Raw genomic sequence first — 18,749 nt, 5'->3', positions numbered from 1 at the left:
ATAAACTCAAGAAAAAACCCACCCATGTGCTGCCAGTGTATAGATATTTAACAACTCAGCAGTGCAGAACTTGTCAGTTCCATGTTTGTGCATCACTATGACCAACAGCACAACACACAACAACCCATACCCTGATACCCACTTTTGTATCTCTCCCAGTGCAGTGCTGGAGGCTCTTGGCCCTATTACTCAAGGATTACACATATCACACTCAAACCCAAGTGACAATCCTACAGCAGTAATTCATCCTTGCAGGCTCCTGAGGCATTAAAGCACTGAGGAAAAGAGAATTTCAGTGCCCCCCACAGTTCCTCCCCTTTGCACTCCAAAACATGTCCATGCCAGCACTCAGGATGGCAGATGAACTTTGGAGATAGATTTAAGAGTTTCTGCTCTGGCAGGATCTTCACCTGCATGGAACAAGGATGGTCACACCACGTCTGTTCCACCCCATGCTACTCCACGTTTCTCAAGCCACCAGCTCTTGAGCAGAACAAGTTTTCAATAATGCTTGTCAAAGGGGCTCATGCACAATTTTACACAACTCCTATTGTTAGGAGAAGCTCGTTTCTCAGTTTCTGTTTTCTTACCAAGCCACCAGAAAGCTGACTCTCAATATCCATCAGCTTCCAACAAGAGCTCACAGCCTTTTAACTTCTCCCTTGAGTGTTCAGTGTGCAATTAGTCTCTTCATCTCTGAAAGTCTAGTGGAACAAATATGCAGAACCACTCCCACAAACACATTCACCTGAATGTAAGCAAAAGGCCACAAACCTTTGCCACAAAATCACAAGGAGAATTTCTAACAATCTTCAAAGACAGAGAAATCTGTGGGCCACTAGTTCCTTATCAATCACAGCAAGCAAGTAAAAGTACACTTAAATTTGAGATTCAGAAAACCTGCTGTACTTTTTTCTTTGATAGTAATAGAAAGCTGATTTGTTGGCTTAAACCCATCAGAAATACAACAACTTTTTTAGTCTCAAAAACTGACCCTAGCACTAACAGATTGTTCTGAGCACTAACAGATTGTGACCAGAGGTCAGTGAAATGAGGGCAAAGGACTTCATTTAGGCTGCTTTAAACTTTGCTTTCTGCTAGTTAGCATCACATACTTGACCTAGACCCCTGGAAAATACTTTGGAGAGGAACTCAGAAAGAGCCACCCTGCCATTTTAGCTAGGAATGATGAAAGTTTAATTGAGAATTACAGAAGCCAAAACCACCATCTTTTAAATCTTACAGATTCTTTTCTGTTTACTGTAACAAGAGAGCAAACAGATGTGGCAAGGGAAACGAAATCAGCATGCCAGATACTCCAATAACCAGATAGTCCCTACTGGTTGTGAGCATCTACTTGTTTTTTTCTAGAGGACTGACATACACAAATTTAAGTTGGCCATAAAAGTAACTACAGAATTAAAAATGGAGGTATCAGAAGGTTGTTTTTATTAAACTACAACTTCCATGAAAAAAAAAAAAAAATACCGGTTACCTTTTAAAGCTTCTGGAATTGAACAGGGTCAAATGCAAATCAAACCAGGAAGAGATGTCTCAGCTGTAAACTAAGAAAACCTGATAGGGGACTTGGTATGCAAATTCAAGAGACAACTCTAAACCAGCATTGCTAAGTCACCAGTTTACTGCAGAATGGTTACAGCCAAAGAACACCCGCCACACCAGGCTTCTTCACAGTATTTAACTTCTCAGGGCATATTCCCAGGAGTTTAATTTCTCCTCCTACCCCTTTTAAAGACATTTCATAGCTCATCTCCAATTCTGGATGAGGTTGAACTAGATAGGGGGGAAAGGGAATTGCCCCATTGTAGCACATATTACGAAGGGTTCATGGAGCAGACTGCTTGCTGCTCTACAAAGCTATGCCATATTCTTCAGAAGAGTTTGATTCTAAGTCAGTCCTGAAAAATTCATCCTTATTAACACAGGGATATAACATATTAACCTTCCTAAGCCTTTGTATGGGGCTTAGCAAATTATATGTTCACGTTTGTAGGTTGTGCCCTCTCTAGGAGCCCACACCATGAGACACCCAACTAAAACCAGAAGAGCTTTGTAGGACCACGAGTGTGTATTTGTTTATGCGATTGGGATCACTGTATCAGTCTTACCTGCTAATTAAACTACTCTCAACTTCCCCCGCCTCTGATGCTGAGTAGCAATAGGTTTTGAAAAACAAACACCTTGCAGAACAAGTGCTGATTAAATTGCTTTGAAAACAGGAGCTGAAAAGTGGTAAATCTTATTTCCAGCCAAAGCCATGAAAAAAAAGCTGCAGTTCTAACAAAAGGCTTTGCCAGCTTCAGAAAAACTATCAGGACAGCTGCTTGTATCTCAAGGCCAAACTCGCCACAAAGCTGGGGACAAATCAAGTTCTTTAGGTAATTACTCAGCTTCACTGATACACACCAATTTGTCTGTGCAAAACAAGTTGCGTGGAACTCTAATGAAAAATAGGAGTTAACAGTGTGTATGCACACAAAAAGCATAGCAGTTTACATTAACCTCTAACAAAATTTATCAAGCACTTAAATAACAAAGATACAATGGCTTGGCAAACTCCTACAGAATTTGTTCATCAGAGGAAAACATGGAACAATCTCAAGGCTCACAATAAGCCAGCATAGCAGAAGTGAAGGTAATGCACGATCCTGATTTCTCTCCCTACAGAAGTAGAGTCCAACCACAGATTTATAGCTTGGCAGCTCCTTCGCTTGTCACATAAAATTATTCTCCAAGTATACATGGCAAGAGGGTGGTTCTACCTGAATGCTCCCTTGCATGCTAAATGACGCATGAAGCACATCAGCAGGTATATGCTGTGGTGCAACACAAGCCTAGAGGAAGTATTCAGGTTAGACATAAGGAAGAAGTTCTTTACTGTGAAGGTGGTGAGGCACTGGCAGAGATTGCCCAAAGAAGTGGTAAATGCCCCATCCCTGGCAGTGTTCAAGGCCAGGGCTTGGAGCAACCCAGCCTAGTGTGAGGCATCTCTGCACATGACAGTGGCGTTGGAACTAGATGATCTTAAGATCCCTTCCAACCATAACTATTCCATGATTCTATTTAGGTGGACTCTATGAAAAAGTTAAACTGCTCCCACTTAAAAGCATATTGGTGTTTCTTCTGCAGGATTTTTACAACATGGTGTCCAAGTTCACACGTCCCTGAGGGAAGCAGGGGAGGGAGCTGATGAGAAATGCTCTGGGCTGGAACAGGTATCCAACAGAACATGTTAGTTGCTCAACTGAAGGGCTGACATGCCACAACAGGAGTACCTCAAAATAGTTCTACTGTGATCTGCAGTGTGAAACCACAGCCTCAATGATACCCGATCAGCGCTGCTCACCTCCTCCCTCTGCATGCACACCATAAGCAAAGAAAAATGTGGGCTCATTTCTCACTTAATTCCATGGCAAACTTGTACCAACACAGTGAGATTAAACCTGGAGATCCCATGCACTTTTACTGCAAAGTAAACTTTCAGTCAATACCAAAGGGTGAACAATTCATCTGTAAACAGCCGAGTAAGTATGACCTGTGTCTTAGGTTTTAATTGTTTAAGGCTGTGCTCAAGTACTCAGGATTTAAAAGGTGCCTTTTTTTAAGCTAAGTGAGCCCTCTGTTTGTTGATGTATCTTGCTTATATTGATGTAACTTGGCTGTGTGTTGTAAGTCACATGTACAGGAAGTTGAAAGGACTGTAAAACCCACAGGACTCTGTTGTCTTTTTTTAACTTGGCAGAAGATAGCTGTTCTTCTTTTGTAAAGCTGAAGTCCTTCAAGTCAACTATCCCTATATGTCCTTTCACTTACCACCTGTGGCTTTGAAGTCAAACCATGCTCTCCTGTGTTAGTCAATTCCACACCTGTAAGAAAGGTGTGCCTGGCCATGAATTACTACTTAAATAAGGGCTGGCATAAAGCAACATGAGCTGATTATTTGCAGGTGACACTGGTGGTAAAACAAAGAATCACAATGTGCCTGGTAGCAACTTGCATCTACATTCAACACACTCATCAGGCTATGGGGGCTTGTTATAGGCTATCAATAAACACAATCTCTATGTCCCCTTCATAGAGGCAATGATACAGAAGCACCAACAGAAGTATAAACTTTCTTGGCAATGAACAGTTATGATCCCAAGAAAAAATGGGGATCAAACTCATTTTCCCTGATTATACCAGCACTTTCCAGAATGGGGATGAACTATTGACTATTCCCTGTCTTTAGGGGACAGAGTTATTAAGAGACTTCCTAAAAATCAATACTAACAGTCAAATAAAATATGTTTAAGCTATTCTCTGCCTAAGATGGGCACTGATGTTCCTAACAGCAAACCAGTTAAAGGAGTGATGAGGTTATAGCACCATTTCAGAAGAAGGTGTCCATTACAGCCTACAGACCACTAAATAGACTTCACCTTTAGAAACAGTGGAAGACAGTAAGTGCTAAGTGTTGGAATTGCTGCTGTTAATTCCATAAGTCTTCAGAAGGGTAGAAGATTCAAATAAGGAAAAAAAAAAAAGCTTAATACAAATGCAACACAAATCAATAGCAGGAAGAGGCAAAAAGACAAACAGTGGATCTGTAATCTTCTGTTTTCAGTTAAGGTAACTCCTGAAGAAGAGTGCTCCAGCACAGGTTATAGAGCTGTAAAGGCTGCCAACAGAGGCTGATACATACAGGTCAGGCTTACTGCTTTAACTGCCTGGTTCCTTTTGAACTTTTAAACTCTCTAAATAGATGGGCTCTGGCAATTTCAAAATCATTAGTGTCTGTTCCTCCGTGCTTTGAGGAAAAGTGAAATACAGAAGCATGCAGGAAGTGAAAGGTTATTTCTTGCACATCTGCAGTAAACATGAAAGACAATGAGTGTACAAGAAAACCATATCAAGTGAACTGCAAATGCCAGCTTAGAGCTGTTCTTGATTAAAAACCTCAGAACCAAGGGTGGCCACACCTTCCTTCCACGCAGGAGGCCACCAGCTTCAGTTAAGATGCAAGAGCTTGAAATCCTAAGGACAAAACCAAACCAAGTTGTGCAAAATAGCAGATCTAAATATAAAAGACTGAGCCTAATGCAACACTTAAGCTAAATGGTATCTTTTATACTTCCCTTCCCCCCCTCAAACATCTAACACCCCAAAAACTCAGGGAAGTACAAGGATGCTGGAAAGGGGTTGTAGTGACAGGACAAGGGATGATGGGTTTAAATTTGAACAGAAGAAGTTCAGGTTAGATATAAGGAAGAAGTTCTTTACTGTGAGAGTGGTGAGGCCCTGGCACAGGGTGCCCAAAGAAGTGGTAAATGATCCATCCCTGGCAGTGTTCAAGGCCAGGTGGGACAGAACCTTGGGCAACATGGTATAGGCATAAGGCGTCCCTGCCCATGGCAGGGAGTTGGAACTGGATGATTTCAAGGTACTTTCCAACCCAAACCATTCTATTATATTTAAATCTGCTGGCTTAGAATCAAAGGCCTATTTCAGCACTTAAGCTAGATGGTACCCTTTATACTTTTTTCTCTTTTCCTTAAAAATCTAATGCCCTACAAGCTAATATAACTTTACCAAAAGCACCCAATCAAAAAAAAAAAAAAACCCAAAACCCTGCTTTGAATTTATCATCATCCCCTGGTAATATCCAGAGGAGTGCAGAGATGAGTATTTCTGGCTGGCAAGCAACAGGAAATAATTTAGACTGTCCAAGTGCCAAGGCTTTTAAGGTTTGTTTTGTTTAAGGTATCTCTTTGTGCTGCTCGTGTCTCAAAATGAGTATAAAAGTTGGTTCTGCCAAATTGATTTCCTGAAAAACTGAGTCCATGTACAAACAAATGTCTTGTAAGTGTCCCTCTCCTCTCTCAATCCCCTGTGACTCCAAATCACAGATCCAGCATGGTCTGCTTCAACTTCCTAAAAAAGTAGGAGGCTTAGGTCGGTCCTTACTTCTGACATAGAAGGTATAGGGACTTTTCCAGCACTGCTGTCTCCAGCACAGCCCCAGACACAGTAGCTCTCACAGCAGATCTAGGGACAACCTCCTAGGTTGAACAAGAATTCTTTCCTGTTCTCAATAGCATGAGTCAATATTATCTCAATTCCCAGCCAGTAAAATTAAGTAGTTGAAAAGATCTGAAGTGGAAGATCAGAGTTATTTTGATGGATTATGCCCAGATTGAAGGGTTGTTATCAAAAGTACTGCTAACAAAATAAAGTATTACAATAGCTGAATTCCAACTGGGCCACCTGATGGGCAATCCAGACTCTGCTCAGTTTTCAAATAGCTGGAAATGACAGGAAACAAAACATTTAAGGAACACTTTGAACAGCGCTTGGTGTCCAAAACTGCTAAAAACTCACGCTCTGTTGATGTATTGGTGAGTCCACAAGCCAGGGCCCCTCTCAGATCCACTCTGCCAGCAAGGGAGATTGCGTACCAAGGTCTGAGGAATATGCAAATTTTCCTTTAGGAGTTTCCTCCTGGAAGTACAAGTAACTGTTGTCACTTGGCTTTTGTGTTCAAAGGGAATTAAGCCTTTGGGGACTGGGAAGGGAATGCAGCGTTTCCAGGAAAAAAGGGAGGAGCTAAGTGCTGAAGGAATAAACTGTGCCAGTGGCACAGCACCCCAAAGCTTCTAAACCCATGGAATGCTGCAAGATATGCTTCTCCATCTGCAGACTGACTCCTCATCTTTGTAAGCCTTCCTGTTCCCTTTCCCAGTATATACACATGCAACCAACGTCTTGACTCATGGCAAATCTTACACGCTTCAGAAGTCAGAGAATATAGAATTATAGAATCAACAAGGTTGAAAAGACCTTTCAAGATCATCAAGTCCAACCATTCTCACAGCACTGCCAAGGCCACCACCAAACCATGGCACTGAGGGCCTCATCTGCATAGTTTGTGAACACTTACAGAAACAGTGACTCCACCAGTGCCCTGGGCAGACCATTCCAACTCCTGACCATCCCTACAATGAAGAATTTGTTCCTAATACCCAATCTAAATACTGAATTTATCCCATGTATTAGCAGACCCGCCTTTATATAGCAGGCCAGCTTCGAAGAAGTCCAAAACACTTCACAAAGCAAATTTTATGAGATTTGTGCATTTATGATCGATACATGCATTTCTGATAGATGAATTTCTTGAAGCTAGTTGCCTTGTGAAAGCTTGCTCTTGACCAGCAAGCCCCTGCTGCTGCTTTAGGAGCTCCATAGCTACAGCAGAAGAGTGACTTGGTATTTCTGAAAGACAGTTTGTTTACTATCAGAACTGCTGACAAAGCAGAATCAACAGCAACCCTGAGCCACTTACTCCAACACAAGCAATTTTATTCTCTGGGAGCTGTAACTGTACTTGTTCAGAATCTTAACTCCGCAGGTAGGTTCCTCCTCAAACAACAACTCCAATTTCATTTTCCCCAGGCTTTTACCACCACCTCACTCCATAGTCTGGGATGATGCACAGATCTCTGTTTTTCCATTGACTCCCAGTTCTTCTCCTTTATTTTCTATCTTACCTTTCACATCCAGCAGGGAATTAAAAAGTCTAACAGAGTAACAGAGCACTTTAATAGCCCAGCTATTTTAAATTGTAATCATAATCACATAACATGCAGAGAACCATATCCACACCACTGTTACCAAACAGCTCAGAGGATGGTAAAAGGTAATGACAGACAACATAAATGCTACAGGATGTACTTTTCCAAAGTAGAAGCTGCTCTTTATTTCCTGCAGCTCAGTTTTTCTGTCAGTTATGTGGCTTAAATTACATTTATCTAACAGGTCCAGAGGGGAAAAAAAAAAAAACTCAATTACTCTATCCAGCTTATAAAACTGGAGTTTTATAAAATGGTAGCTTTATAAGCCTGAAGAAAAACATCAGGACTTGTTCCTTAAAAATGCACCTGTTTTCAACAGACCAGGACATTAAAACCACTAAATCACACTTCCTCAGTTTCCCTTTCCAATTTCAATCAAAACGAATTGCAACCAACCTCCCCAAAAGTACCATCAGCAGCTTCATTTTCCAGTAACCTTGTACTCCTTAATCACAGTTTCAGGTCTTTTTGGAAGGATGGACTGAATGGGAAAAAACATATAGTAGCCAGGGTACCTGCAGCACTGCTAACAACATTGAGTGAGCAGAGTAATGCCCCCTAATCTGTCGCTTCATGTAATGAATAGGAACTACAGCAACAGACAGAACAACTTAATGGCCAAACACCCTAAATGCTGTTCTTGAGACCCCGCTTTCCTTCTTGATAAGTTCTGGCCTATTTGTCTTGCCCTACTAGCAAAACTGAGCAGTATCAGTCCATGAAAAAGCTTTCTTTCTAAAAGGCAGGCTCCGGGTATTACCTGACTGAATCGTATGCTTGAACCGTAGAAGCCATTTACTATCAATTTGGCAAGCATTTGCATTACCAATACCTGAAATCTAATTGCATTTTAAGTGCTTTAGAGACGTAGGGCAACTCTGAGTGTGTTTACAGGAATAATACCCAATCTTTTAAGAAATAGCAAAGTGTTGGAAAGGCTACAAAAGAACAAGTTGAATATTGACAGTTTATCATCCAGAAGATAGTGTTTTATCATTTTTAATTGCTGTTGGACATAAGACTAGGCAGGAACCATGACCCAACTTAGCCTTCCCTCTACAACCTGGCTCCTAAACACGCTCCGTTCTCGTGTCTAAATACAAACCAGTCTAAAAGGTTTATTTCTATGTGTAAAAGCTTTAACTTCTCAAAACAATTCAAACACCTTCCTCTGTATGTAAACACAGAGCAGTTCCTCATGCAATTCACATCCAACACAGCAGTCAGATACAAGAATTCCCTGCATTCATGCTCTGTTTTGAACCTCTCTCTTCCTCATACCAAGTCAGGCAGCAGCAAGGTGCCAAGAATACCAAGGGTCAGTTCTGCAGGTGAAAAAGGTGTTTTACCTCCAAATCGAGGGAGTATGGGGAAGAATGTGGTAGGAAGGAGATGAAATCTCCCTGCCCACAAGAGCAGGCATCACTGTCAGGACACTGCCTACAAAAAATGAAAGATTTTTTCCCAGCAATGCAAAAAAGGGAAGCTGGTTTCTGCGAATTCAGTCTTTTATTTGAAAGACTAAATTATTGTAGAAGTGGCCATCTAAGCCTACTGTATTAGTATCACTTATTCTTCTGAACAAGAACCCTGCCTTACTTCCAGCCCCAAAGAGGTGAGGTAAGGTAAAAGAATTAAAGCAAGTTAAATTGCACATTCTGTTTGACTAAGGAAAAAACAAACTTACAGAATCATAGAATAGTTAGGGTTGGAAAGGACCTCAAGATCATCCAGTTCCAACCCCCCTGCCATGGACAGGGACACCTCATAGTAATCCAGGTCACCCAAGGCTCTGTCCAACCTGGCCTTGAACATTGCCAGGGATGAAGCATTCACAACCTCCCTGGGCAACCCATTCCAGTGCCTCACCACCCTCACAGTAAAGAGCTTCCTCCTTAGATCCAATCTAAACTTCCCCTGTTCAAGTTTTAATCCGTTACCCCTTGTCCTATCACTACAGTCCCTAATGAACAGTCCATCCCCAGCATCCTTACAGGCCACCTTCAGGTACTAGAAGGCTGCTCTGAGGTCTCAAAGCAGCCTTCTCCAAACTTACAAGGTGCATTATTTTGCCCACTTTTCAGGTACACGTCAGCATTTTGCTTTGCAGTTCATACAGGTTTGCTTTCCAAAGCTTTTGTATCAGACACTCTCTCCAGATCTTGCTTCCCATTTGTTGTTTAAATAAACTCATTGAACAGACAAGTCAATTTGGACATAGAGAAACAGCATATTCTTGAACGTGCTCTAGAATTCAGAGGCTACCTCTCAAACAAGGCCACTTTTATATTAATTCTGAAAGACTTCTGCAGCGCAAAAGACTTCCAGGAGTTCACAGACCTAACATTGTTCCAGTTCTGTGTTTATATTCTTGTGCAAATGTAAACCCACTCACCCTGGCTTTTTACAAGCTTTTCACCTAACCTTTCCCAAAGGTCAAGTGTTTGCAGTTTTGCTCTGCATGTGCATAGTGTATTCTCTGTTTCACCAGGCTTTGGGACAAACAATCTGCAGATACTTAGACAACATAGAATCATAGAATAGTTACAGTTGGAAAGGACCTGAAGATCACCCAGTTCCAACCTCCTGCCATCGGCCGGGACATCTCACACTAAACCAGGTCACCCAAGGCTCTGTCCAACCTGGCCTTGAACACTGCCAGGGATGGAGCACTCACAACCTCCCTGGGCAACCCATTCCAGTGCCTCACCACCCTAACAGGAAATAACTTCTTCCTTATGCCCTGAACTTCCCCTGTTTAAGTTTTAACCCATTACCCCTTGTCCTGTCACTACAGTCCCTGACAAAGAGTCCCTCCCCAGCATCCCTATAGGCCCCCTTCAGGTACTGGAAGGCTGCTATGAGGTCTCCACACAGCTTCTCTTCTCCAGGCTGAACAGCCCCAACTTCCTCAGCCTATCTTCATACGGGAGGTGCTCCAGCCCCTGATCATCCTCGTGGCCTCCTCTGGACTTGCTCCAACAGCTGTGTCCTTATGTTGAGGGCACCAGAACTGCACACAATACTCCAGGTGAGGTCTCACAAGAGCAGAGTAGAGGGGCAGGATCGCTTCTTTCGACCTGCTGGTCACGCTCCTTTGGATGCAGCCCAGGATACGGTTGGCTTTCTGGGCTGCGAGCGCACACTGCAGCCAGCTCATGTTCATTTTCTCATCGACCAGCACCCCCAAGTCCTTCTCCGCAGAGCTGCTCCGAATCTCTGCTCTGCCCAACCTGTAGCTGTGCCTGGGATTGCTCCGACCCAGGTGTAGGACCTTGCACTTGTCATGGTTAAGGACATTTAAGAAGTGAATCACTAAAATCATACTGACAAAAACACTTGTAAAGCCTGCCTGTGATCACTAACTGAACACCACGAATGACACCAAGACCCCAATGTGGTTTGTTCGCTCAGACGGAGCGGCGCGTCCTTCCGTGGCTCTGTATTTCAAAGCACCTGTGTCACTGTCACCTTGCACAAACCCAGATCAAGGTGCAACTTCCTGCACGTTTAAAAAAACAAGTGCCAGGAGGAAACACCAACCACTCCCCTTATATAGGCAAAACTGAACTGAACAGTGAGCCTCAGCAGCCGTGAAGAACACGGTACCAACACACAACCCACTAAAGAATTAAGCTGCTGAAAAATCTTCTCCAAGCCAGAATTAAACTGGGTTAATGGGGGTTAAGTTTAAACGCTGACGCAACTCTGAATGATTTCTATCTCCCCAGTCAAAAAAAAGACAACTTTCTTGCACTGCACTTATCTGCCCTCCAGGCTGCCTCAGAATTTACCCCTCATCCTTTATCTGTCAGCCACCCCCTTAGCTACATGCTTCCCTAGCACCACCCCATCCTCCTCCTTAAGCACAGTCTGATTAAACAGGGCCAGGGCCAGCCTCTCCTGCCACATCGAGCAACTGCTGTGTTGTCTTTCTGCCACCAACTAACTACACGTTTAGCAGCAGGGTTGATGTACTTCAGGCATCTGTGTCCTGGTTCTCCTCATAGATGAGCTTTCTATATGTACTTCGAAAAGCCCAACAGGGTTGCTCCCACACGCACAGAGAGCCGAGTTGTAGTTTTAGGGTGTTTGGAGAAGGTAGAAGGTAGGTGCAACTTGGCAGTTACCTGCTCTGCATCCCCGCCTGTCCTTTCAGGTGATGGATACCCAACCCCCCCCCGCTTGATGGCTGCCACCACCCCCAGAAGAAGGAGAACGGGGCTAAATGATCACCCAAAAGTGCCTCTTTCCCTTCCACATGAAGAGATGCCTGCCTTGCAGCTGGGCGCAATCAACGCTCCCAAGCCCTTAACTTGCACAGAAGCATGAGGCAGTTATCTCCGAGCAGCTCCACTTGCAAAGCACACCGAGGCCGCCTGGGGGGTCCGAGCTCGCTCAGGAGCACCCGGGTGCGCTCCAACTTCACCCCTTTCCACCAGCGGCCAGAACCGAAGTTATTTCATCCCGGTTCCTTCTAGCGCCAAACACCGGCCTCCCACGACGGGGCCGTGGAGTCGCCTTTCACCACAAACGTGGCTCTTAAACCCCCTTCCCGGCCCGGCTCGTCCCCGCTCCGCGCTGAGGGGAGCCCAGCGGCACCGCACACCCGAGCCGAGGCGCCGGGCCCGGCCGCCGCGCCCGCCGGGGAAGCCCCGCGCCTCCCCCGCGCCATCGGCCATCTCGGGAGCCTCCCTCAGGAGAGGCGCCCGCCGCCCTCCCCGGCTCCCCCCAGCCCAGGGCCCGGCCGGGGGCCGCGGCAGCCCGCTCCGGCCCCACTCACCCCTTCCGTCGCGCCAGGCCGGGCGGGCGGCTCAGCCGCGGCCCCGCGGGGCTGGAGGGCGGCGGGGCTCGGCCCGGGGCTGTCCGGCGCGGTCGGCAGAGAACCCACGGGCGCTCGGCAGCGGCAGGGCGGCGGTCCCGGCGCGGCAGCGGCTCCCGCCTGCGGAGCATGCGCAGGGCCGGGCCCGCCCGGGGGTGGTGCCTCCCCGCGGCCGCCTCCAGTGCTGAGGGGGCTGCGAGGACGGGGGCGGTGAGGGCGGCCTCGCTCCGGAGCTGAGGTGTTCTGTCGGCTGAGGCGGTTCAGGCGCTCGGAAGCCGCCGAGCCCCGGCGGGACAGCGCTCCCGAGTGCCGCAGTGGCGTGGCTGGAGTCCAGCCAGGGAGAAAGACCGAGTTAAAATGAGCCTGTATCCTGAGCGGTATGAAGAGAGATGGAGACTTCAGGTAGCGGGGTCAGCACCTGGGCGATTAATGGCAGGTTATTAGCAGGTGATTAAAAACAGCTGTCAGCCAAGGTGCTGTGGCACGGCTGAGTGCTGAAGTTGTGAGGTTGTATCCACAACTCTGGGGTTGAAGTCACAGCGGTTGTTTCTGCGGACCTCCATTGTCTGCCATGGCATGGGCTGAGCTCTTGGTGTTACTTGGATCATAGAATCCCAGCCTGGTTTGTGTTGGAAGGGACCTTAAAGCTCACCCAGCTCCAACCCCTGCCACGGGCAGGGACCCCTTCCACTGGAGCAGCTTGCTCCAAGCCCCTGTGTCCAACCTGACCTTGAGCACTGCTAGGGATGGGGCAGCCACAGCTTCTCTGGGCACCCTGTGCCAGCGCCTCAGCACCCTCACAGGGAAGAGCTTCTGCCTAAGAGCTCAGCTCAGTCTCCCCTCGGGCAGATTAAAGCCATTCCCCTTGGCCTGTCCCTACAGGCCCTTGTCCCAAGCCCCTCTCCAGGTTCCCTGCAGCCCCTTTAGGCACTGGGGCTGCTCTCAGGTCTCCCCTTCAGGAGCCTTCTCTTCTCCAGGCTGCCCCAGCCCAGCTCTCTCAGCCTGGCTCCAGAGCAGAGCTGCTCCAGCCCTCGCAGTATCTCCATGGTCTCCTGTGGACTTCATCATCTTTAGAAACCCTATAACCCTATCTCTAACCTCAGGCAGACATGAATGAACCGGCGTAAACAACTTGGTGTTTACACCAAGGTGAGGAGACACGCAGAGTTCTCCCCTCTGCACAGAAGAGTTTCTGCACTGCGGTTTCAAACTCTTCTCAAATTCGCAGGAAGCTGCACAAGTTATCAGCTAGAAGATGATTCAGTTCAATAAAATTATTTCCTCCTTCCCCCACACACGTATTTGGCATTTTATTCTGAAAGAAGAACCAGTCTGCTGCAGCTTTTTGGGAGAATTGGCCTAATAGCTGAATCGGTCAGTAAAAACCTCAATACTCTGCTGAAAGTGCCCTCTTTCAACGTAATGGCTCCTGTTGTTCAGACTCATCAGAGCACACTGATAACATCTTTTTATCAAGGTCTTCTCATGCATGGCAGCACATGGGTGTAAGAGTCCCATTGCCATTGCAAAGTGTTCTGATGCCAACACAGGTAATCAGTCACAGCTCATCTGCCCCAGCTTGTGCCCCAGCAGTGGGGAGTTTTGAAGCTCTAGGAAATCAACCCAAAGCTTTTCATCTCCCACATTGGAGCTGGGAGGTGAGAGCTGACTGAGTGTGAGAGCACATGTGTGCATGGGCAGCCTTCCAGTGTCTGAAAGGGGCCTATGAGGATGCTACAGAGGAACTCTTCATCAGGGATTGTAGTGATAGGACAAGGTTTAAACCTTGTCTGGGTTTAAACTTAAACACAGGAAGTTCAGGTTAGATACAAGGCAGAAGCTCTTCCCTGTGAGGGTGCTGAGGCGCTGGCACAGGGTGCCCAGAGAAGCTGTGGCTGCCCCATCCCTGGCAGTGCTCAAGGCCAGGTTGGACACAGGGGCTTGGAGCAAGCTGCTCCAGTGGAAGGCATCCCTCCAACCCAATCCATGCTGATTCTATAGCGGGTGGTTGAGGTTTACAAACTAAAGGCAAATAATCATTGATTATTTCTTTCCCCTCTCCCAAGAGGAAACAAACTGGTGCTACCTCACCTGTGTCCACAGCAGTCGGGGAATCAGCAGAGCATAATTTGGATGGTTTTGCACCATATTAACCTTTTTCCTCAGCCGCACGGCATTGTTGGGTCTGGATTGACCATGCACTGTGGGTGCACAGAGAAGCCCTGGAGTCTCACCATGTTTCCATCGCTCTGGTAATCTTAACTCAGGTTAGGAAAGAGCCTGAGGTTGGAAGGAGAGAGGTCAAAACCTGCAGACATGTGGCTGTGTCACAGCTCTCCGGTCCCACCATTTCTTGTTCCTTGCTTCCCATGATCTGCCTGGAGAGGATGTGGTCCCACTGATTAAAATCAGAATCATAGAAGCTAGAAAGCTTTGGGTTGGAAAGGACCTTAAAGATCATCTGACCCTCTGGGACAGGGCAGGGACACCTTCCACTAGACCAGGTTTCATTCTTGCTAGCCCTTTCCATGGCTTTGCCTTTATAATGATAAAATCAGGTTTTCTTGGTGGGTTTTCATGCCAAATACCGTACCAGATCTTTATTGTTATTTAGAGGCAGGGTTTGTTTCCCAGCACAACTGATGCTGTGAATGTCCTTAAATCCTGAAGCTCAGAGCTGCAAATCAAAGCCAGGGAGGTAGCTGTGACGGAATCAAAGCCAGGGAGGTAGCTGTGACGGAAGGATTGCATAAAGGGCTTAGCCTGGGGCTGCTCTGGGCTGCAGCAACTTGGGAGAGCAGCTTTACCTCTGCCTCCATCTAAATTGGTGCCCATAGCCCAAGACCACATCCAGGAATGACCCAGCCTCCCAAAGGCTCTGTCCTTCAGTGAGAATTAAACTCTTACAGGCTCACAACCTCACTTTAAAAAATGGTGCTGAGCTCCTACGACACATTCAGCCCCATACGAATGGTGTGTTCAGTCTCCTGGTCCTGCCTGCAATGTGAGCTTTCTCCTTTTCCTCCTTTATGTCAGGACACTGCTGCCTGACATTAGTTGCTGTTCTCTGACATGTAACTGGGGGAAGATCAATGTGCTTCTAAAAATTACTCCAAGAACTATGTTAATAACAGGGGATGATTTCCCGCCTGTGCCCAAACCAGTCTGTTTTTACCACAACATACCGCCCCATGGGAAAGATGTAATTTTGCATTAAAGCCTTTAAAGTAGCTTTCTCTGAGGAATTTATCACATGGATTTGCTCATAAAGAGAACAGGCTTGCTAAGAGCTGCAAAAAGACCTTTGATGCACAGTAAGTTTTTCTTTCACCTGTTAGTACTGTACCAGGGTGCAGTGATGGATCAGAAGAATTATTGTGTTCTTTATTTTGTAACTTCCAGGAGGCACTGATACTGTCCACAATAAATAAGGCCAAAATACAGGTGACTGCCTTGGTATTTGTGGATTGAAAGTTAAATTCAAACAGATTCTCTCTTGGAGCCTTCTTTAAAGGAGGGGTAGGGATGGATGCAGGAATTATCCATTCCTTGCCTGCTCTGCAGCTTGGTTTTCAAGCTTCCAGAAGCCAAACTTCACCTCTGCCTCTGCAACGGGGATGTTCCCACACTACTTTAAGTAGTATAAATGTTTAAATGATCCCCAGGACAGTGAGAAGAGCGTGTAGCAAGCTCACTGCCCTGGACTTCAAAAGAGCAGACTTTGACCTCTTCAGGAGGCTGCTTAGTAAGGTTCCATGGAATACAGCACTGGAGGGCAGGGGGGCCCAAGACTGTTGGTTGATATTCAAGGATCACCTGCTACAAGCTCAGGAGTGCTGCATCCCAACTAGAAGGAAGTGCGGCAGAAGGGCCAGGAGACCTCCTTGGATGGATAAGGAGCTGCTGAGGAATATTCAAAGGCAAAAAGAGGCTTATAAAAGGTGGAAGCAAGGACAGGCAGCCTGGGTAGAGTACAGGGATGTTGTCCGGGAAGCTAGGGACCAGGTTAGGAAGGCTAAGGCCCAGTTAGAATTAAACCTAGCCAGGGATGTTAAGGATAACAGGAAGGGATTCTACAGGTACGTAGCAAACAAAAACCAGACTAGGGAAAACATAGGCCCCCTGAGGAAGCTCTCGGGAGAACTGGCTATGCAGGATTTGGAGAAGGCTGAGGTTCTGAATGACATCTTTGCCTCGGTCTTCACTGGCAAAGGCTCTGACTGCACCACCCAGGTCTTAGAAGGCAGACGCAGGGGCTGTGAGAATGAACACCTTGGGCCCACTGTGGGAGAGGATCTGGTTCGAGACCATCTTAAAAATCTGAACGCACACAAGTCCGTGGGACCGGATGGAATCCATCCGCGGGTCCTGAAGGAGCTGGCGAATGAAGCTGCAGCCACTGGCCATCCTATTTGAAAAATCATGGCAGTCAGGTGAAGTTCCCGACGACTGGAAAAAGGGAAATATAACCCCCATTTTCAAGAAAGGGAAACATGGAAGACCCAGGGAATTACAGACCAGTCAGTGTCACCTCTGTGCCTGGTAAAATCTTGGAGCACATTCTCCTGGACAGCATGCTAAGGCACATGAAAAACAACAAGGTGCTTGGTGACAGCCAGCATGGCTTCACTAAGGGGAAATCCTGCCTGACCAATCTGGTGGCCTTCTATGATGGGGCTACAGAATTGATGGATAAGGGTAAAGCAGTTGATGTCATCTACCTGGACTTCTGCAAAGCGTTTGACACTGTCCCACACCACTGAGAAAATGAACATGAGCCGGCTTCAGTGTGCACTCACAGCCCAGAAACCAACCGTATCCTGGGATGCATCAAAAGGAGCGTGACCAGCAGGTCGAAGGAGGTGATCCTGCCCCTCTACTCTGCTCTCGTGAGACCTCACCTGGAGCATTGTGTGCAGTTCTGGTGTCCTCAACATAAAAAGACATGGAACTGCTGGAACAAGTCCAGAGGAGGCCACTAGGATGATCAGGGGACTGGAGCCCCTCCCATATGAAGATAGGCTGAGAAAGTTGTGTCTGTTCAGCCTGGAGAAGAGAAGCTGTGTGGGGACCTAACAGCAGCCTTCCAGTATCTGAAGGGGGGCTATAGGGACTGCTGGGGAGGGACTTTTAATCAGGGACTGTAGTGACAGGACAAGGGGTAACGGGTTAAAACTTAAACGGGGGAAGTTTAGATTGGATATAAGGAGGAAGTTCTTCCCTGTTAGGGTGGTGAGGCACTGGAATGGGTTGCCCAGGGAGGTTGTGAGTGCTCCATCCCTGGCGGTGCTCAAGGCCAGGTTGGATGAAGCCTTGAGTGGGATGGTTTAGTGTGAGGTGTCCCTGCCCATGGCAGGGGGGTTGGAGCTAGATGATCTTGAGGTCCTTTCCAACCCTAACTATTCTATGATTCTATGAAAAGCCTTTTTTTTTTTTTTTGGCATTTCAAGTTACAGTGGGGGGCCCTGCATACAGTAAAGTGCTTTAAATCACCAACACTACCAGCCTGGGATTGACTGGACCTTTACCTAAATGTGATTTAACACTATCTGAGTGGTTTCAGTTTGTCATTGATTTGTTCCTGGCAGTACTTCAGGAGCCTGTCTCTTCTCAAATGTACTCGTGAAAATCAGGAGGAGGTAATGAAGCCAGAGGTGCTGTGTAATGTGTAAAATGGACCGCTGACTTTCAATGCCAGCAGTGCCTTAAACTGCAATAGCATTAGAAAGTATTCTGAGAGTAATTCTTCGTGCTCTTGTATGTTTCTGCAGAGTGTCAGACTGTGTTCAGTGCTGCTCACATTAGAACTGATTTCTCAAACTATTTTTTTTTTCCCCAAAGAAAAGCATCTTTCCATTTTTATCCCCAGGAAAAACAAAGCGGGAGTTACAAAGCAGAGCAAGTGGAGCATCTTTGCCTCAAAATCAATAAAACTGATCTTTTCACTTGAGAGTTATCCTTTCTTATACAGGGTTTGGTTCACCCTGTGGCTGGAGCTGGGGGAGCAGCCAGGCAGCAGGACCAGGAGGAGCAGGAGGAGAAGAAGGAGCAGAAGGAGCAGGAGCAGAAGGAGCAGCCATCGGACAGCATGGAGTTGGATCAGGCAAAGGGGCTCACACACCAACCACCTTCAGTGCTCAAAACCACCCATTGGGTGCTTGTTGGCTGGGTGACTTCACCCTACACCCTCCTCCCCATTGTGTCTCCCCATCACACCATCACCACTCAGTATGACCATTCTATGGTTGCTTCTATGAGTATCTGAGAGACTGTGAGGCCCCCGGATGCTGCAGCAA

The 18,749-nt window shown here is 46.5% G+C and overlaps 1 protein-coding gene across 3 annotated transcripts in view; it reads right to left on the bottom strand.

Annotated features, from left to right (window-relative positions):
• JAK1 (Janus kinase 1) overlaps positions 1 to 12,573 on the bottom strand; it is a 66,394-nt gene extending 53,821 nt beyond the window's left edge. For all 3 annotated transcript variants that reach the window (XM_065673121.1, XM_065673119.1, XM_065673122.1), the window contains exon 1: positions 12,415 to 12,573. The gene's annotated coding sequence lies outside the window, so the exon portion shown is untranslated. The remainder of the gene's footprint in view (positions 1 to 12,414) is intronic.
• Positions 12,574 to 18,749: the final 6,176 nt, after the last annotated feature.

Source organism: Lathamus discolor, chromosome 3, assembly GCF_037157495.1.
Source record: "Lathamus discolor isolate bLatDis1 chromosome 3, bLatDis1.hap1, whole genome shotgun sequence".
Taxonomy (NCBI): domain Eukaryota; kingdom Metazoa; phylum Chordata; class Aves; order Psittaciformes; family Psittacidae; genus Lathamus; species Lathamus discolor.
The sequence above is the reverse complement of the archived record's forward strand: the minus strand, read 5'-3'. Positions and strand labels throughout refer to the sequence as shown.